This window comes from Palaemon carinicauda, chromosome 27 (genome assembly GCF_036898095.1).
Source record: "Palaemon carinicauda isolate YSFRI2023 chromosome 27, ASM3689809v2, whole genome shotgun sequence".
Lineage (NCBI taxonomy): Eukaryota > Metazoa > Arthropoda > Malacostraca > Decapoda > Palaemonidae > Palaemon > Palaemon carinicauda.
Window position 1 is genome coordinate 59007073 of NC_090751.1, and position 22216 is coordinate 59029288.

Sequence of the window (22216 nt, forward strand, 5' to 3'; positions counted from 1 at the left end):
ACCACAGAACCTAACAAACCTACCTAACCTAACCTAGGGGCCCTGTACCCCTACCGGGGGGGGGGGCTTTGCCCCCCCCTGCGACCCCCCCTTATGGCCACAGTAATTTTCAAGGCACCACAGAACCTAACAAACCCACCTAACCTAACCTAGGGGCCCTGTACCCCTACCGGGGGGGGGGCGTGCGACCCCCCCTTATGGCCACAGTAATTTTCAAGGCACCACAGAACCTAACAAACCCACCTAACCTAACCTAGGGGCCCTGTACCCCTACCGGGGGGGGGGCTTCGCCCCCCCTGCGACCCCCCCTTAAGGCCACAGTAATTTTCAGGGCACCACAGAACCTAACAAACCCACCTAACCTAACCTAGGGGCCCTGTACCCCTACCGGGGGGGGGGGGGGGGGGGGCTTCGCCCCCCTTGCGACCCCCCCTTTAACCAGGGGTAAATTTGAATATATATATTTTGTTAAATCACTTCTTACCTTAAACGGAAGATGACGATGAAGATGTGGAAGGTTGTGGTTGACCCTCTTCTGAATCATCAAGTACTGGAATACGTTCAGCCTCTGATTGGGGAGGATACAATTTACTGGCTGCAATAAAAAAATGATGGAGCAGCTCCTCCTCAGGGTATTTATGTATAAAAATGAACCGGGACAAATACTGCCTGAAATATTCGCAACGGTTACCAGGGCGTTGTATCCACTCCTTCAGCTCCCGCCAAAGCCGTTCAATATTTTGTGTATGGGTTTCGGGGTTCGAAGGATTCACAAAATTCTTGGAATGATTTACACTGCGGTGATCGTAACCCAGAGAGGCCAGAGAATTGTAAGACCGCCACTTATCACTCACAATAATGCTGCCCTGTTTAATGTATTTCTGAACTAAAGGGATGAGGGTAGCTGCATCACGCTTTTGCGGTAAAGGGTCAATTAAAGGAACAATAAATGTTTTTTTGGACTCCCTCTCAATACCTCCGAACACCCATATATCACTCAGAGGCCTTCCACGGTCAAACTTCCGTTTACCAAAATGAGATTCGTCAATCTCCACTATTACACCATCACCACCAATAGGCTCTTGGTTATCAAAACAAAATTCAGTTACTTCTGAACAGAAGCTTCTCCAGTCTACACTAGTAGAAGAAGATATACCAAGGCCCTTTATAACAAAATGGTGGTCCCAACACTTATGCAACCAATGGTTGACAAATAAAATTAATTTCCACGGGGGAAGGTGGGACCCGTGCAGAAAAGTTCCCTTAAAATCACTGACAGTGTAATTACACAAACGTCTTTTTCGCGTTTTAGGTATTTTTACAGATTTGGTACAATACCACACATGTCTATCCTCACGAAAATGTAAAGGCGAATCACATTTACCACACTGGACACTTAAAGGTAATACGGAATGCTCCCTTAGAAAACGATTCACTACTTCAGGAGTTCCATTATAATTCCCATGAAATCGGCCGATCACATCAAAATAGGAATAACGACATATTTCACACAACCGTACCGGAGGATCCATGACAGTTAAGTGACGTGTGCTGAAAATATAGAAACCGGAACTTTTGAAAACCGAAAACAAACGACAATCACGGGTTTCTCTCATAATGAAATAGGGAAAAAAACAAAATACTATCGTTTACAATGTTATATTGCACGAAAAACAGATCCTTGAAACAAGACTGAGAGACCAATGAATCGTCCAATAATAACCCTTGAAAAGAACCCAGTAGTATTTAGATTGGAGGAGCGACATTAGTGGGAGGAGCAAATGCGCATTCAAGCAAATATTGTCACATTACGCAATGGGGCGGAGCCAAGTAAGATGAAAACAGACATACAAACGAACAAGAGCTAGGTCCCGTGGCAGCGTAAAGGTATACAGAACACTTAGAAATAAAATGCAGACCTACAATAACTGAAATAATTATCTCTGTAAGTAGACATCAGCGTCAATAATGTATTGAGAGAAAGTTTTTTGTTATCACGTGCTTTACTAGGAAAATATATTAATATAATACATTTCCCAATTTGGTTGAATCTAAAACTTTACCTTTTTCCATATAAGTTTTACTCAATATATAAAAAAGTACAAAAAGGGCACAGAATCTAACAAACCCATCTAACCTAACCTAGTAGTATGACAGGTCACAAACCTCAGGCATTTCCTGAGAATGGTAAAATTCTCCATGTTACGAATGATACACAGAGTTACCAACGGTACGGTGACATTACTAGCGATAGTAATTGATAGATATTTCCATACGTATTTTAAATAATTTTTCCATATAAGTTTTACGCAATATATAATAAGTACAAAAAGGGCACAGAACCTAACAAACCCACCTAACCTAACCTAGGAGTTCCCCGGTCACAAAACACATATAATGACTATTGAGGAATGACTTACCTTTATGAAAAAGACGTCGAAACTTGCGGGTCACGGGAGGGTGAGACTGACGGCTTAACTCCTATGACTAGGATGAGGATGGTTGTGGGGCCAATGTTTATGTAAAAAGTGGTTTGCAAATAGTATTATCTTCCATGGGGGTAGACGACTTTTTCCCAAAAATGTACCTTTATAAGAAGTAACAGTATAACCACAACGACGTTTCTTTTTGGTTTTAGGTATTTGGTTTCGGTATTACAATAAAACACGTGAATGACTTTCCTGTAAGATAGCAGGGAACGGCACTTGGGGCACTGTAAGAGTTGAGGAATTACGTTGTGTGCTTTCAGGAAATTATCAACATTGGTTGATGAATCATAAAAATCACCATGGAATTTAGCAAATGCTTTTAGGTACGGAATACTGCAGCCGTTACAAGTTTCTATAACTACCTCCATCGCAAAATACGAAAAAATAAATCTCACTTGAAATGACGGACACCTTACTAGGACAAAGGTTTCAAGGGAAAAGGATTTGGTGGAAGGGATATGAACAGACCACTCAAAGAGATAAAGGAAGGGGGGTAGGGAAATATCAGTTGACAACCCCCTTGTGTAAACTATGAATACGCATCGGTTCGTGATTGGTTAAGGGAAAAACAACGGAGTCTAGAGGGTAAACATGAATGAACTAAATAGGGAAACTAGTCCAGAGAAAGTATTTATGTGAAACCGGGGAGTGAAAAGGAAATAATAAAAGAAATAAAAACAATATAGGAAGATAAAATGGAATGTATGATAAATAATATTGAATGGGAATATAAAATGAGATGATTTTACCATGAATGAACTGGATAGGCAAACTAGTCCAGAGCAAGTATTTATGTGAAACCTGGGAGTGAAAAGGAAATAACAAAAGAAATAAACCCAATATAGGAAGATAAAATGGAATGTATGATGAATAATATTGAATGGGAATACAAAATGAGATGATTTTGAAAGGTATACGCTAATAAAACGAGTAATTGGAGGGGGAAAAGCTTCTGCACAGGGGGAGGGATTTTTGCGCAGGCCGAAAACTGGTATGCACGAACGTACGTACGTACGGGTGCTAATGTTAGCATGGAATGCTAACATTTGATCTACATCAGACGTTGGCAGCACTGGTTACTGTATTTTTTCATGAAATAATTTTTGCAACGGCACCTCCAAAGTTTATCCAGATATACTGTTTTGTATTTTCCTCTGATTATACTACATTCAAGAAGGTAATGTATAGAGAAGAAAGGGCTTGTTTTACGATTATATATCGTTTCCCCAGTATGTTTTCCCCACCCAAAACCCCAAGATGTATATATATTACTGAAACTATTCATTTGCGACGGGAACGAGTGTCATTTTCGAAGAGAGCGTAATTTTTTCTATAAGAAAAAGTAGTTGTTTTCCAAGGTTACATTGCCCTGTAATACACTACAATAAAACCCTTTTCTCTTTGCAAGGGTAGAAGACTCTTTAGCTATGGTAAGCAGCTCTTCTAGGAGAAGACACTTCAAAATCAAACCATTGTTCTTTAATCTATCTTTAATCTTCCACTGTCTTGGGTTAGAGTTCTCTTGCTTGAGGGTACACCTGGGCACACTATTCTAGGAGCCTTTGTATATCAGCGACCAGTTCCTCTGGCATTGATTAATAATGGACATCAACTAACCTAAACTTTCCCCCCTAACCTAACCTACAAGCCGTGTCCTTACCTGATTACCTGACGGGGCTAGGGGCTAAAGCCTCCCTGCGACCCCCCTTACACTGCCGTATTCTAAGTTAGGCATATAGGTGGCCGCTATCGTACATACTCCCCCTATTCTATCTTATTTTTTCTTCCTCTTGGTTTGTTAAAGTTTTTATAGTTTATATAGGAGATATTGTTGCTGTTCTTAAAATCTTTTAATTTTCTCTTTGTTCTGTAACTGTAGGTAGTAGGGTGGCCAGGGCACCAGCCACCCATTGAGATACTACCACTAGAGAGGTATTGGATCCTTTGACTGGCCAGACAGTAATGCATTGGATCCCTCTCTCTGGTCACGGCTTATTTTTTCTTTGCCTACACTTACACAGAATAGTTTGGCCTATTCTTTACATATTCTCGTCTTTCCTCATACACCTGACAACAATGAGATACTTAACACTTCTTCACCCAAGGGGTTAATTACTGTACTGCAATTTGTTCAGTGTACTTTCCTCTTGGTAAGGGTAAAAGAGACTCTTTAGTTGTGGTAAGCAGCTCTTCTAGGAGAAGGACACTCCAAAATTAAACCACTGTTCTCTAGTCTTGGGTAGTGCCATAGCCTCTGTACCATGGTCTTCCACTGTCTTGGGTTGGAGTTCTCTTGCTTGAGGGTACACTCAGGCACACTAATCTATCTTATTTTTTTTTTCTTTTTCTTCCTCTTGTTTTTTTGAAATGGTGTGTTGGGCAGGCTTAATAGAAGGGATATGGATGCCTGGTGGTTTATCAAGAGGTTGTCTTTTCCTTTTTCTGATTATTTTTCTTCTCAAAACCATCCTTACTGTCCTCCCTTCAGTTGAAGTGGCTATCCTGGAGGGTATTTAGCCTTGCATGGTGTATCGGCTCCTCCATGTTGACCAGTTTTTCCGACTTTTTACTATAGTCTATGGGTATCATCAATCACTTTGTTTATAATTCTGTACGTATTGTTTTTGTTATAATTCTTGTTAATCTAGTTTTTAAGTATGATGTCTCTTTTTTTATTTCCATTAATTCTTATGCTGTCTGGAGACATTGAGCGAAATCCGGGACCAGTACGTCCTAGATTTCGTCAATGTTGTCTTCTGTATTGCAATATTCGTGGTCTTCATGCAAATATCCAAGACCTTAGAGTTGCGTCCAGACAGTATGATATTCTTTTGTGCTCAGAAACTTTGGTTTCTAATATGAGGCACTCATCTGAGCTCCTTATAACTGGTTTTAAGAAGCCAATAATGTTGAAACGTGATGCCATCCCTAGGGCCAGGGGAATGGCGGTGTATATTAGGACCGAGTACCCTGCTTCTCATAAGTCCTGCTATCAATGTGGATGTCATGAGATTCAGGTAATAAAAGTTTGTGGCAGGCATAACAACTTTTATTTGTGTTCGATTTACCGGAATCCAGACATAGATGATTCTGTCTTCTATTGTCTTCTTACCATTATGGCTAAGATACAAGAAGATGATAGAAAGGCTTCTTTTGTCTTTGTTGGTGATTTTAATGCTCACCATAGGGAGTGGTTAAGTTCTATCTCTCCTACCGATCGCCATGGCTTAAGAGCTTTAGACTTTGCCTCTGAATCAGGCTGTGAGCAAATCATAAATGAAGCTACTCACAGGTCTGGTAATTGCTTGGACCTCGTATACACTGACTCCCCTGGCGTTATAACTAGTAAGGTTGGTTCTCCAGTCGGGACATCTGATCATGCCTTGATTTCATTATTAGTGAAGACTGAGCAGCCTATCCCTGATATATCATATTCTTGTAAAATTTATATGAAATCCCAAGCAGACTGGAATGGGATTTTACATGATCTTTTGTGCTTGAATTGGTCACAATTATATAATAGTGTAGATCCTGTTGTCCCTTTGAATGAGAATCTAGTCAACATAATTGATAGGCGTATCCCTTCTCGTGTGCTAAGGTACCGAGTGAAGGACAAACCGTGGTTCAATGATGATTGTAGACATGCTTATTTGGAGAAACAGGAGGCCTATCATCTTTGGAAGGGTAACAGATCAGATTTGACCTGGAACAACTATACTCAGCTTCGAGCTTTTGCTCATAGAGTTTATGCCTCAACTGAAAAGGAGTACAATTTAACCATAAAAGAAACACTTTCTGGTACAACTCAGGAACATAAATGGTGGTCTACCCTTAAATCTGCACTCTTTGGTGTAGATGCAACAGTTCCTCCTTTACTTAAACCAGATGGCTCAGTCACTCACTGTATAAAGGAAAAGGCAACCCTTTTGGCTGATGTTTTTGACAGTAAACAGAGTAATGAAAAACTTGAACTTCCTCATTCCTGTTTTCCTGAGGCTAAACTAACTAGTTTAGCTTTTCGATCTCGTGAGATTAAAGCTCTGTTGGTGGACCTTGATGCTTATGGAGGTGTAGACCCAAATGGTATTTTTCCTTTGTTTTTTTATAAAGACAGCAGATTTCTTAGCTCCAAAGTTATCTGTTATTTTGCGCAAGTTAGCAAGAAGAGGAGCTTTTAGCACTAGTTGGAGAATTGGTAATGTTACTCCTCTATGTAAATGTGTTTGTGGTAGCTCAAATCCCACTGATTACCGCCCAATTTCCATAACTCCCATATTATCTAAAGTTTTTGAACGTTTTCTGGCAAAACGTCTTAATAGGTTTGCTGAAGGTAATCATCTACTCCCTAGTTTGCAATTTGGTTTTCGTAAAGGCCTTGGAGCATGTGATGCCTTTCTCACAATCTCCAATGCTGTATAGAAATCCCTTGATTGTGGTTGGGAAGTTCGTATGATTGGCCTAGATTTTAGTGCTGCCTTTGACCGTGTTAATCATGAGGCCCTTGTTTTCAAACTGAAACAGTTGGGAGTGGGTGGGTCGTTTCTTAGCATTATTATTGATTTTTTAAGTAATAGATCTCAAAGAGTTGTTGTTGATGGGCACCATAGTGATTATAGGAATGTGATATCCGGTGTTCCACAGGGTAGTGTTCTTGGCCCATTACTTTTCATACTATATACACATGACATGTGGTTTGGCCTAGAAAACAAGCTTGTTGCATATGCAGATGATGCTACTCTCTTTGCATCAATTCCATCCCCTGAATGTAGATCTAGGGTTGGTGAATCCCTCAATAGAGATTTAGCTAGAATTAGTGCATGGTGCAAATTATGGGGTATGAAGTTGAATCCTAACAAAACTCAAAGTATGATTGTAAGTAAGTCAAGGACGGTGGCTCCTCAACATCCGGATCTCAGTATTGATAATGTTTCTTTAAATATGTATGACTCTTTCAAAATCTTAGGTGTGATTCTCGACAGTAAATTTACTTTTGAGAAACATATAAGGTGTGTGTCTTCTTCAATTGCACAAAAAATAGGCTTATTGAGAAAGTCTTTCAAGATTTTCGGTGATCAATCTATTCTGAAGAAGTGTTTTAATTCTTTCATTCTACTTTGTTTTGAGTATTGTTCTCCTGTCTGGTGTTCAGATGCTGATTCTCATCTTAATTTGTTGGACAGAAACTTACGGTCTATTAAATTTCTTATTCCTGATCTAGATATTAATCTCTGGCACCGTCGTTCAATTAGTTCATTATGCATGTTGCATAAGATTTTTCAATATTAATCTTACCCGATGATCATGTAGCTGTCAACTCTGTTGCCCGACAGAAATCTAAGGTCGGGATACGCCAGCGATCGCTATACAGGTGGGGGTGTACACAACAGCGCCATCTGTGAGCAGGTACTCAAGTACTTCTTGTCAACAAGAACTCAATTTTTCCTCTGTCGTGCCACAGGCAAGACCTACTAAATACGCCGTCCCTAACTGGATTTGTTTTCACAACTTTTTGGTGAAGTACACTATTCCAGTTTTGAGCTTTCGCTATGCAGGGGTTTTATCTTCATTTCAAAACTTGAACTCGTTTTGGATAGATTTAATTATGGTGACGAAGAGAGTATGGACTCTCTTTCGCTTTTAAATGGCCGACCCTTCCCTTAGACGGAAGTGTTGGTGACGAAGAGAGTATGGACTCTCTTTCACTTTTAATGACCGACCCTTCCCTTAGACGGAAGTGTGTTTAGGTTTTTGGTAATTTTGCTTAACAAGTTATAGATTTATTTTATATCTCTCCGCCATTTATAGGCCTCTTCGATTAACTTTCCATTTATTATAAACTTATAATAATTAATTTTTATGTTTGTTTATATGCGACCTTTCCTAATAGTAGGCGGTCCTTACTTGGAACCGAAGTTAATTAACATTGAGCCCGTCATATCGTATTTCCTTTTAAGAATTTATGCTTTTTTAATTTTAATGTTTTTGAAAGAATTTCTTTGATAGTCTCGTACTGTTTTCAAAGATGAACTAACGTTTAGTTTAGTCTCCGCAGTTGTTGACGTTCAGAACGTTCAACATGCGCTCTATCGTTACGATAGAGAGAGAGTATTTCACGGTTTCACGTTGCAGTAAGAGTAAACCGATTCTAGCGTTTCGTTCATTCTTTCTTAGCTTAAATGGTTTTAATTCTAATAAAGGAACTTTTTATTTGGGAAACCTTTCAGGTTTTTTCCTTTAAAAAATAATATGTTTTAACGATATATAATTGGGCTCATCTCTCAGGTTCTAAGTCAAGAGAGAGAGAGAGAGATAGAGACGGAGGGAGAGAGAGGAGAATAAACGTTTCGTTCAAGCGGGTAACGTTGTTCTCGTTTTTTTTACTCTTTTCCCTAGTCGCTATAGGGGAAGAAGGTAAAACGTTTCTAGAGTTTTATTCTTGTTCCCAGGCTTTATGCGGTGAGAGATTTTAAACGTAGTTTATTTGATCTAGTGTTTAGTCTCTTTTCCAGCCACTGAATTATTTATCTTTCATTATGTTTTTCTGTTACATTGTAAAACTGTTTTCGCAATTACTACCTTTTAATGAAGGATAGGATTGCGTGTTTCAGGTACAAATCACTTAAAGTTTCGAGTTCAGTGAAATAAGTGCAAACAGAAAATCAAAAGTGATAAAGTGATATGCGCAAAGTGTTACAGTGTTGCGTTCGAGGGTTCGTCTGTTCGTGCCAGTTGTTCACCTAGTCCGATACCTCTTACAAGCTCCCAAGCCCAGGGGAGAAGTAAAGTCGAAGGACTTATGGGTTCCACAGGCCTTGATCGACGAACAGACGTTTCCCTCCGTGGTTTCGGGTGTATCTACACATGTTGCCGACGTGATCCCCCCACCCACACAAAGACGAGAGAGCCCATTTATTCCTCGTCTGCGGAAGAGGTTTCTCGCAGAAACCATGGACCAAATCTTGCAGCTTTTAAGTGCAAGTCGGTCCCTTCCGCGCAAGTCCAACAGCCTAGGTGTAGCCACTGGGTCAGTTCGGACTCGCTCCAGTCATCCGACGACTGCACACCTCCCAAGAGAGGCAAGGTGGTACCGCAACAGGCAGTAACTCCGTCTGTTGCCGCACCAGCTGTTTTAGACCCTCAGTCACAACGGACAGTAGCTCCGTTTGTTGCCGTCTTTCATAGACCCTAGTGGTCCATGCTGCAGACTATACAGTCTCAGCTTGCTCCTTCATGCAGGAGTATCGTGCTGAGAAGGTTGACAATGCACCTGTTAATCTACAACCTGCCACGGTTGTGTGCTCAGCAGATACTGCGGCTGCCTGCTCCCACACTCCACCTGTGAGAGCTCCACCTCCGATGCGCAGTCGACCCTGCCAGACGCATGTTCATGCTGCACCCTCCATTGACATGCGTGAGCTACCGCATCAGCAGTGGGAAGGTGCTGTAGAGCTGCCGTGTTTTGACACAATGCGGCATGCTCCGCAACCCATGCGGCATGCTCCGCATCCCATACGGCATGCTCCGCAACCCACGGCAGTCCCTCCCACGCACCAGCACTCCGCTTTTGTTGTTGCCAGCTCCCACACTCCGACTGCGGAGAAGGTTGACGATGCACCCGTGGGCCTACAGCCTACCACGGTTGTGCGCCCGGCATGGCTGCCTGCTCCCACACTCTTGTTGTGAGAGCTTCTCCACCCATGCACAGTCAACCCTGCCAGATGTATGATGACTCCCACAGACACACGGAGCACTCCGTTGCCGTGCGTGAGCTACCACAAGCTGTCGTGTTTTGACACGGTGTGTCAGCCTCCGCAACACACTGTGGTTACCGCCACTCGCCCGCAGCAAACTAGTCAGTCAGGAGTTGAGGCTTCCCCACACAACTTTGGTTGTTGCCAACTCACAGACTGTCAAACAGTTACATGACGTTGCCTTCTGGTCTGCTACTAATACACCAGTGCTGTATGTCCTCACGCTCCTGTTGTGGTTGACAGTTCACAGACTGTCAAGCAGTTTCATAACGTTGCCTTCTGGTCTGCTGCTTTTGCACCAGTGAAACCCTCACTGAGATAACCTAGCTTTTCTCGGACATGGTTCCTGTAGATGAGAAAGTGCTGTTCTCCCTCCTTCTGATATTCCCTTGAGGACTCTGTCATTTGGAGAGGAGCCTTAAGCTGCTTAGCCTCCTATGGACTTTAATTAAAGCATAACATGCTTCCAGGGAGGGTAAATGGTTCCGCTTCAGTCGCTAACCCCGTCTGTTGCCACACCTGCTCCCATAGACCTTGGGCTTTGTTGCAAGACATGCAGTCCAAGCTTAGTCCTTGATAGAGGATTTTTTACGGAGAAGAACCTTCTTGCCAATGACCTTCCTACCGGTTGGTTGTACGCCCTGTTGACGCTGAGGTATCCTACTCACGTCCGCCAGTTGAGATGGTTCCTCCACCGGTGCGACCCAGCGTGGGTTGCCAGTCGCACGTTGACGTTAAGCTACTTTCGGAGGTGGTTGTGGACGTTCAGTGTGTCACTGGGAAGACGTTCAACAACCAGCAGAGGTGACTTGTTGTGACGCAGTGCGTCAACCTCAGCAACCCATTAAGGGGTTGTCTGCACTACCCAGACAGTCTAGACAGTTTCGGGTTGTCGCTGTACTTCCTCGCATCCCCATGGTTGACAGTTCACAGACTGTGCAGCAGTACCATGATCTTGTGTCCGGCTCCGTCATGCATCCACCAGTGCGACCGGATTCAGCGAGTCAGACGTTGCCCACTCCGTTGCCGTTTCCTCATCAGTTTCGGATGAGGAACCCTCTGATCAGGACATGGCTGAACAAGACGATCAACCCCCAGCCCTGTTATCCATCCAGAAGATGCTGAAGAAGGAATACGGCCCTGTCAGGCTGTGGATGAGTCTGGTTAGGACTCTGTCATCCGTGGTTCAATTGGTGTCACTTGGAAGACTACACCTCCGTCCTCTTCGGTTTCATCTAGCTCTTCACTGGAAAAGGACAAGACGCTAGAAGCGGTCTCGATCCCGGTTTCCGGAAGATAAGTCTGGTCTAACTTGATGAAAGGACTTTTTCAACCTTTTATAGGGTCTTCCCCTGACTGTTCAGACTCCCAACCACGTTCTCTTCTCAGACGCATCGGACGTAGGCTGGGGTGCGACCTTAGGCGGTAGGGAATGCTCGGGATTATGGAACTCGAGTCAAAGGACAATGCATTTTAACTGCAAGAAGCTTCTGGCAGTACATCTGACCTGGAAAAGCTTCAGGTCTCTCCTTCAAGGCAAAGTAGTGGAGGTGAACACGGACAACTCCCTGCTTTGATGTTCATCTCCTAGCAAGGAGGGACCTACTCTCTGACATGGTGCGAGTTCGCTAGTGACCTCCTCTCCTGTTCAACAGGTCTAGACTTTTCACTAGTAACAAGTTTCTTCCAAGGCAACTTGAATGTCTTAGCAGATTGTCTCAGTAGGAAGGGACAATAATTCCAACATATTGGACCCTCCACAAAGATGTATGCAAGAGACTTTGGGTCACCTGGGGCCAGCCAACCATAGATCTCTTCGCAACCTCGATGTCCAAGAGGCTCTCAATACTTTGCTCACCTATCCCGGACCCAGCAGTGGTTCTTTTAGATGCCTTTCTACTAGATTAGTCTCATCTAGATCTATATGCATTCCCTCCGTTCTAGATTGTCAACAAGGTACTGCAGAAGTTCGCCTCTCACGATGGGACAAAGTTGACACTAGTTGCTTCCCTCTGGCCCGCGAGAGAATAACTTACCGAGGTACTTCGATGGCTAGTAGACGTTCCCAGAACTCTTCCCCTAAGGGTGGACCTGCTACGTCTGCCACGCGTAAGAAGGTACTCCAAGGCCTCCACGCTCTTCGTCTCACTGCCTTCAGAGTATCGAAAGACTCTCGAGAACTAGAGGTTTTTCGAAGGAGGCAACCAGAGCGATTGTTAGAGCAAGGGGAACATCCACCCTTAGAGTCTACCAATCGAAGTGGGAAATCTTCCGAAACTGGTGCAAGTCAGTATCCGTATCCTCGACCAGTACCTCTGTAACTCAAATAGCTGACTTCCTCTTATATCTGAGGAAAGAGCGATCTCTTTCAGCTCCCACTTTCAAGGGTTACAGAAGCATGTTGGCATCAGTCTTCCATCACAGAGGCTTAGATCTTTCCAACAATAAAGATCTACAGGACCTCCTTAAGTCTTTTGAGACCACGAAGGAGCGTCGTTTGGTTACACCTGGTTGGAATTTAGACGTGGTTCTAAGATTCCTTATGTTAGACAGGTTCGAACCACTTCAATCAGCCTCCCTGAAAGATCTCACCTTTAAGACTCTTTTCCTGATATGCTTAACCACAGCTAAAAGAGTCAGTGAGATTCATGCCTTCAGCAAGAACATCGGATTTTCATCCGAAACGGCTACATGTTCTACATCTTGGTTTTCTAGCCAAACACGAGCTGCCTTCTCGGCCTTGACCAATATCGTTCGATATTCCAAACTTATCGTATGGTTGGAAATGAACTAGAAAGAGTATTATGTCCTGTAAGAGCTCTTAAGTTCTATTTTAAAAACCTTTACGAGGCCCGTCTGAAGCTTTATGGTGTTCAGTTAAGAATTCATCTTTGCCTATGTCAGAGAATTCTTTATCCTATTATTTTCAGACTGTTAATACGAGAAGCTCATTCCCTTCTGAATGAGGAAGACCAAGCTTGGCTGAAGGTAAGGACACACGAAGTTAGAGCTGTCACAACTTCCGTGACCTTTAAACAAAATAGATCTCTGCAAAATATATTCGACGCAACCTTTTGGAAAAGCTAATCAGTGTTCGCGTCTTTTATCTTAAGAATGTCCAGTCTCTTTACGAGAACTGCTACACTCTGGGACCATTCGTAGCAACGAGTGCAGTAGTGGTGGGGGCTCCACCACTACAATTCCCTAATTCCAGAACCTTTTTAATCTTTCTCTTGAAATATTTTTGGGTTGTCCGGAAGGCTAAGAAGCCTTCCGCATCCTGGTTGATTTGGCGGGTGGTCAAATTCTTTCTTGAGAAGCGCCTAGATTAGAGGTTGTGATGAGGTCCTTTAGTATGGGTTGCAGCCCTTCATACTTCAGCACCTAGGAGTCGCTCAGCATCCTAAGAGGATCGCTAGGCTCAGTAAGGAAGACGTACTTAAAAAGGCAGAGTAATGGTTCAAGTCGACTTCCTTACCAGGTACTTATTTATTTTATGTTTGTTATTTTGAATAACTGCTAAAATGAGATACGGGATACTTAGCTTCTAATGTTAACATGTATGCTGGTCTCCACCCACCACCCTGGGTGTGAATCAGCTACATGATCATCGGGTAAGATTAATATTGAAAAATGTTATTTTCCTTAGTAAAATAAATTTTTGAATATACTTACCCGATGATCATGAATTTAAGGACCCTCCCTTCCTCCCCATAGAGAACCAGTGGACCGAGGAGAAAATTGAGTACTTGTTGACAAGAAGTACTTGAGTACCTGCTCACAGATGGCGCTGTTGTGTACACCCCCACCTGTATAGCGATCGCTGGCGTATCCCGACCTTAGATTTCTGTCGGGCAACAGAGTTGACAGCTACATGATCATCGGGTAAGTATATTCAAAAATTTATTTTACTAAGGAAAATAACATTTTTCATAACTCTGACCATCCTTTATATTCAGATCTCCCTGGACAATTCTATCCTGTTCGTAACACTAGGCAGGCAGTTAATTCTAATAGCCAGGCCTTCTCCATCACGAGGCTCAATACTACGCAGTACTCTAGAAGTTTTATTCCAGCTGTTACCAAGTTGTGGAATGATCTTCCTAATCGAGTGGTCGAATCAGTAGAACTTCAAAAGTTCAAAGTTGGAGAAAATGCTTTTTTGTTGACCAGGCGGACATGAGTCTTTTTATAGTTTATTTATGACATATTTGTTTTTGATGTTGTTAATAGTTTATATACGACATGTGTTTTGACATTGTTACTTATTTTAGAATAATTTATTGTTAATTTGGTTTCTTCATTTATTTATTTCCTTATTTCCTTTCCTCACTGGGCTATTTTTCCCTGTTGGAGCCCTTGGGCTTATAGCATCTTGCTTTTCCAACTAGGGTTGTAGCTTGGATAGTAATAATAATAATAATAATAATAATAACTGGAATACAAACCACGCTATTTAAAGTGGGTATTACTTTCGGCGTAGCCATTCAAATTTTAACGAGGGTTTACTACCCCACCGCTAGTTAGCGGGGGGTATGGAGGATAGTTAGCTACCCTCCCCCCTCACACACCTGTGTGGTAAGCTCACTTTGCTTAGAGGTAGGACTTCATGGGGGACAGGGCTGGCGGGCAAGTTTGATTAAATAGCTAAGGTTTGTATAGTTAGGAAAAATACAAATTATCTCCGAATTTGTCATTTGTTCTGTAACTGGAATACAAACCACGCTATTTAAAGTGGGTGACTTAACCCTTAGGAAGGGTGGAATAAGTCCCAGCCATACTGGCTTTTGGCTTTGCCCGGGGACTCATTATCTGAGTGTGTCAGCACTCAACAATAAAAAGTCCCTGCACCTCGCTCGCATCTTGCAATGCAAGGGCTGCGGCATACATAAGCTGTGTGTGAAGGATTATGTGTGACGCGTCCTAGGAAGTTGACCTGAAGTTCTTTAGATGGAAAACTTTAGGCTAGGACTTTCCCAATACCACCTCGTCAGGGTATGGGGACGTGACATTATTAACTTAATACTAGGAACACAAGGAAACATGGTTTATCCGCAGTAGTTTGAGGTCAGCTGTGCAGAGAACCCAGGATGCTGCTTTCCCCAAGAGAAGGGAGGATGAAGAAAAGAATATGGGCCAGACATAACTTTTCTTTCATGCAGACTAAAACTGGGTAACAATGCCCTCAACCCTCTGCTACTTGTCCATTAAGGAGCCTGAGGTTTAAACCAGCTGTTGTGCAGCCACCACAGAGCCGATAGAGAACGTATCGAGCCTCCTGTGGGTCACGTCTTGCAGGTAGTGGGCTGTGAAGGTTGTCTGATGCTTTCACACTCCTGCTTGTAGAACCTGCGTCACTGAGTAGTTCTAATTGAAGGCCAGGGGCGTAGCTACGCCCCTGACATCATGCGCTCTAAGGCGACATGACGGAGGAGGGTCAGGATTCAGGGACAGATGGATCGCCCTACGAATCCATGCCGAGATGGTATTCTTGGTGACCCTCCTCTTTGTTCTCGCAGTGCTCACAAACAAAGTTTGCACTTGGGGACAAATGCAGCCGTTCTTTGAGATATAACCTCGGACTCCTTACTGGACACAGTAGGGGAAGGTCTGGGTCATCTGTTACAGAACGAAGACTCGAAATCCGAAAAGAGTCGAATCGAAGATCCGGCACTCCCGGATTCTGTCTCAGCCACAAACTCAGAGATGAATATGGAAGTTACCTCCCCTCATCCCCTTGCATGGGCAATGTCAACGAGAGACCATGAAGTTCACCGACTTGCTTGGCCGAGGCCAATGCTAGTAGGAACACCGCCTTCTAAGTTAGGTGGCGATCTGAAGCCTGGCGAAATGGTTCGTAGGGAGGTCTTTTAACCCTTTTACCCCCAAAGGACGTACTGGTACGTTTCACAAAACTCATTCCTTTACCCCCATGGACATACCGGTACGTCCTTGCAAAAAAATGCTATAAAATTTTTTTTTTTCATATTTTTGATATTTTTTTGAGAAAATTCAGGCATTTTCCAAGAGAATGAGACCAACGTGACCTCCCTATGACAAAAATTAAGGCTGTAAGAGCAATTTGAAAAAAATATACTGCAAAATGTGCTGGGGAAAAAATAACCCCTTGGGGGTTAAGGATTGGAAATTTCCAAAGAGCCTAGGGGTAAAAGGGTTAAGAGGCCTGAGACCTCGAACCATATTCCATGGAGGAGGTCTCACTTCCTTCTGAGGGCAGGTAAGATCATATCTTCGTCTGAGTAGGGAAAGTTCCAGCGAGGGAGAAATATCCACCCCTTTGAGCCTTAAGGCTAGACTTAAGGCAGAGCGATAGCCTTTCATTGCCGAGACTGAAAGGCGCATTCTTCCCGCAAATATACGAAGAACTCCGCTATTGCTGGAATAGTGGTATCGAGTGGAGAGATACCCCTCATGACTCCAACCACAGGAACTCGCCACTTTGCCTGGTAGACCCCTGCGGATGATGTACGCAGGTGTCCAGACATCCCGTTCGCAACTCGTTGCGACAATCCTCTCTTAGCGAGGAGATGCTGGATAGTCTCCAGGCTTGAGGTCGAAGCAAAGCTACGGCTTTGTGAAAGATGTTGGGATGTGGTTGTTTGAATAGGTTGTGCCGTAGAGGGAGTTCTCTCGGAAGTTCCGTTAGGAATTGCGGAAGGTCCGGAAACCATTCCGCGTGATGAGCCACAAAAGGGTCATCGAGAGATTGACCGATATTTTGGTCTTGTTGAGCATCCTTCTCATCAGACAGAACGAGGGAAAAGCTTACATGTCGGTGCTGTCCCACCGTTGTTGGGAGGCATCTTGCCAGAGTGCCTTGGGATCTGGGACTGGGGCGGCAATACAGCGGGAGCTTGAAGGTCAGCGCTGTAGCGAACCGATCCACAGTCGGGTAACCCCACAAAGTCAGGACTTTGTTGGCTACTGGATAATCCGAGGACCACCCGGTACTCATTATCTGAGAAGCTCTGCTTCGACCGTCGGCGAGTACATTCCCTTTGTCTGGGATAAAGCGAGCCGATAGAGGAATAGAGTGGACTTTGGTCTATCTCAGTATCTCTACTGAGAGATGGGATAGCTGCTTGAAAAGGTACCTCCTTGCTTGTTGATGGAAGCCACTACTGTGGTGAAGTAGCTCATCACATCACAGAGTGATCCGCCAGGTCCTTGTTGGAACTGTTGAAGGGCCAGGAAGAAGGCCTTCATCTCTAGCAGATTTATATGGAAGCACTTTTCCGATTCTGACCACAGGCCTGAGGTCCTGTGGTACAGAATGTGCCCCCCCCCCCTTCCTTTGAGGTGTCCGAAAACAGCATCCAAACCGGAGGAAGGAACGAGAAGATCCATTTTCCTTCGTAGGTTCTCGCTTGTCATCCACCACTGGCGATTCGTCCATTCTGCAGGATCCATAGGGATCATGGTGTCCGGGGAATCGCAGCCTAGATTCCACCAGGACCTGAGTCGCCCCTGGAGAGACCTCATCCTCAGGCGACCGTAGAGAACTAGATGAGACAAGGGTGAAAGGTGACCGAGGAGACGTAACCACGATTGGGTTGGAAGCTCTTCTCGTCTGAGGAAAGGGCTTGCGACTCTTCTCAGCCTTGCAATCCTGTCGTCTGATGGAAAGGCGTTATGGAGATTGGTGTCTATAATCATGCCTAGGTGAACCAGTCATTGATTGGGCAGCAGAGCGGACTTCTCGAGACTTACCATGATCCTTAGATCCTGGCAAAGTCGTAGAAGTTTGTCTCGGTGTCAAAGAGGGAATGACTCCGAGTCTGCTAGGATCAGGCAGTCATCCAGATAATGGAGGAGACGGAAGCCGATCCTGACTGCCCATGATGAAATTAGGGGGAACAGTCCGGTGAGACCCTGTGGTGCTGTGGAGAGACCGAAACACGGCACCTTGAACTGGTACTCCTTGTAGTCTATGCTGAATCCTAAGTACAGTACTTCCTTGAAGACGGATGGACTAGGATCTGGAAGTACATGGCCTTCAGGTCCAGAATACACAAGAAGTCTTGCGGTTTACTGCCAGACTGAGTGTGTCTGCGGTCTCCACGCTGACCGAAGTATGCTTTAATCTGGACCTCTGCCCACAGAGTTCGCCGCCTTGCTGATCCCATGGCAAGGGTATTAAATGACACCGGATTCGTCCTCCGGGGAGGTAGAGGTGTTGTGAACAGGACGCGATATCCCTGACAGATTACGGAAATTGTCCAGGAAATGGCCCTGAGTTGCCGCAACCTGTCTGCACAACCTTGTAGTCATCACGCCACTGGCCGACATGCTGGGGAACTGGCAATCCTAGCGTTTGCGGCCTTGGTTGCTCCTTCTAGGATTCTTCCCTCCCCTGAGGGACTAAGTGCCTTTCTTGTCCTTGACCGGAAAGGGCTTGGATCCCACTGTCTTAGCTGCCGTTGTTTTGGTGGACGTGGTTGCTGAGGTGCTGGAGGGTTATAGGGCTTGAATGTCAAAGCCCCATATAGGAGGGAGTCTTGGTGACTTCCTACACCTCTCTGCCACCTGCTTCACGTCCTTAGGCTCAAACAGGTTCGTTCTCATAGCGAAAGAATGTCTGAGCCTGTAGATTTTGGTGCTAGGGGACTCCCGTCACTGTCTTGGAGTCCTATGACTCCCTCCCGGGAGGGATGCAGGACTCCAACCACGACGGAGGCAGGCTCTTCTCCACCCCTATTCGAGAAGACTTTACCGCGCTAGGTGGGATTTCCCTTAATGGTGTGATTGGGGAACGTCTCACCTCCTGTGACTCTTCTGAGGGCGCGAAAACTTTTGTCCGAAGATGAGGGAGAAAAGTCTGAGGGGGGAGAGTGCCTGCCTCGAAGACTTACGAGGAGACAGCTACGACCTCGTAGAAGTTACCTCGTCCGAAACGCCTCTTTTCCTCATCGGGGAAGTGGATGTAGCCAAGGATTTGTGGCTCAACTCGGAGAGAACAGCTTAAAAGCCTGTGCTACCGCTCTGATTAGTGTCCCAAACCAGGCTGCCGGCTGACGGCTGCGCTGTCAGACACTCCTTTTACACTCCTTTTGGAGGGGAAATCGCCTGTAAAAAGATAAGGAAGGCATGTCCCTGGACCTTTCTGGAACCTTCCCCCCCACCGGCAAGCGCGCTGTTCTGTGTTGGGGGGGGGGGATGTGGCGATGTGGCCCTTACCGCGCGATGTCCGGCAGCCTCGCGCGGGGGAGGGTATTGGTGATTGCACTAGGGAGCGCGCTGGCGCTCGAGCGATGGGGAATACCCTGGAGTCGCAGGCGAGAGACTGTCGAAGCGCTGATGCAGGCGCGCGGGAATACCTTGGGCTCGCGCACGGGAGACTGCTGAAAACGCTCGCGCGCGGGCGAGACTTCATAGAGTACGCAGGAATCATATTGATGTGCAGGATCAGAATGAAGAGCCCGTGTTGACCAGAATGTTGGAGCGTGCTGCATCGCGTAAGAGTTTGTTGGCGCGCGCGTGCGCGGACAACCATCGGTGCGGGCGAGCGCGCAAGACTATTGGCGCACGCGCGGGAGAACATCGGTACACGCGCGGGAAGAAGATCGTTGGCGCTTGCGCGCATAAGAAGATCGTCGGCGCTTGAAGATCGCCGGCGCTTGCGCGCGTAAGAAGATCGTTAGCGCTTGAAGATTGTCGGCGCTTGCGCGCTCAAGAAGATCATCGGCGCTCACGCGCGGGAAACCATCTGTGCCCGCGCGCGGACGATCGTCAGCGTTTACGCGCGTACGAAGATCGTCAGCGCTTGCGCGCGAAAGAAGATCGTCGGCGCTTGAAGATTGTCGGTGCTTGCGCGCGTAAGAAGATCGTCGGCGCTTGAAGATTGCCGGTGCTTGCATGCGTAAGAAGATCGTTGGCGCTTGAAGATTGTCGGCGCTTGCGCGCTCAAGAAGATCGTCGGCGCTCGCGCGCGGGAAACCATCGGTGCCCGCACGCAGACAATCGTCAGCGCTTACGCGCGTAGGAAGATCGTCAGCGCTTGCGCGCGAAAGAAGATCGTCAGCGCTTGCGCGCGAAAGAAGATCGTCGGCGCTTGAAGATTGTCGGCCGTAAGAAGATCGTTGGCGTGAGAAGATCATCGATGAGCACGCGCGCGCTAGTGCGCTAGGAAGCAGGGTCAGCTGACAGGACGATCAGGAACTGGGATGTGTCCTTAAAAAGGGGCGGTCATCCCTCAATGAGGACCGTAGGCTGGACTGCTTCAGAGTTCAGAGCCGAAGTCTTTCGTTGCAGTGCAAGGTTGAGCTGGAAGATCGGTAGGTCAGCTGGCTCAACACTGGAAGATCTGCTTGATACTCCGAGGAAGGGTCTCTATGAGAGACCTTTCCCGCGAACGGGAGAGGTGCCCTTCGTAGAAGAGACTAGGAGACACTCGCAGGCTGAATCACTGGTGAGCGCCTGTGAGCTATCTCAGGAAACTCCGACGATGTGCACTGATGCGCAGGTGAACGTTGGAGTGCATTCCCTGGAACAGGATGTCTCTGGATGGCAGTCTCAGGAACACCAGGCGAGCACTTGCGCGCGAGCGCGCACGCGCAGGGGATACCTGGTGCTTAAGGGACTTACTCACAATGTGAGAAAGCCCCTTTTGTCCTGAAGGGACCGGTGCCCGTTGGATTACGGGGTGCGAGGGCGCCCACAGTGTCAGCAGCCAGGAACGGAGACGGCAGGTCAGTAGGTCTAGGAGATGGCTTGTCTAATCAGGAACAAACCTCCGAAGAGGGGCCTCTCTGAGTGGCCTCTCTCGCGAACGAGAGAGGCGAACACTTCGTAGAAGAGACTGAAGACACTGGTGATGGCGCCCCTTAGGGCCGTTGGATCAGCAAGCTGACCTATAAGGAGCAATCCTCCGAAGAGGAGTCCTTAAGAGTGGCCTCCCTCGCGAACGAGAGAGATCAACAGACTGATCCTGCAGCTGCTCAGCCCCATGAGCATAGCTGCAGGTGCAACCGCTCAGCCCCAAGAGCATAGCCACCTGAAGTTTTCATGCGCCCAGCCTTACAACCGCTCAGCTCCTTGAGCATGGTTACAAGTGCAGTAGCTCAGCACCTAGAGCATAACCGGCTGAGGACCACGAAAACCCATCCAGGAATATTAAGGTATGAGAAGTTCCCCCTCTGCAGAGGGAAGCTCTCACACCTGGGAAGGGAACCTCCCTCGGAAGGGAAGTTACCTACCCCTGGAGGCGAACCTCCTTAGCGTTCTAAGATGAACTGAAGAGCTGACAGTTGTCATGGGAGGACTTCTAAGAGAAGGGAAAATGCCCATGACGATGTCCTAGAGAGAAGGCAGCGACAGCAGACTCCCCAGGCACAAACAGGACATCTCTGCTTCGTTGGCACACTTTAGTCAAACGAAGAAGAACTGCATAGTTAACTGGGAAAATAAAGTTAAATAATTATTTAACAGAAATTCCCCCGGAAGCAACTCCGAAGAGTAACCCCGAGGGAAAAGCAAAACATAAGAATTAAAAATTAAGTATGCGCCCTCCTCCCCCAATGACATTCACGGGAGAAATGGGAGGGCGGAGAACTGTAACAAAAACAGAATTATAAGTATGTAATTCATCTAAGAATGATCACAAATAGTAAGAACCACTGACCCCCGAAGGGAAGTATTCTCCACAGAGAAGCTGAAAAGTTGAAAATACAATTAGCTTTAAAAATAATTGAGACAAATAAACGGAATAGCAACCCAACCCGCAACGGGAAAGGAGTTTCCGTAATAGTACGTAGTAGTAGTAGTAGTAGTAGTAGTAGTAGTAAGGGGTGAACGACCTCGAGTAGAGAGAGAGACCGTAGGCAAATTAAACTCCCACATTCCCTTCGCTGAGAATCCAAGTTCCCCGTAGGAAAGGAGGAACAGCGAAGATAATAGATGAATGAAGAAAGTCCAGCGATGACGATTCCCTACGGCGGCCGAGTTAACGGAAAAGCC

General features: G+C 45.6%; 1 protein-coding gene across 1 annotated transcript in view; it reads left to right on the forward strand.

Moving 5' to 3' along the window:
- The window catches only part of LOC137620734 (acylglycerol kinase, mitochondrial-like), a 120061-nt gene that overhangs the window by 1174 nt on the left and 96671 nt on the right, over positions 1-22216 (forward strand). The gene's annotated exons all lie outside the window — the stretch shown is intronic.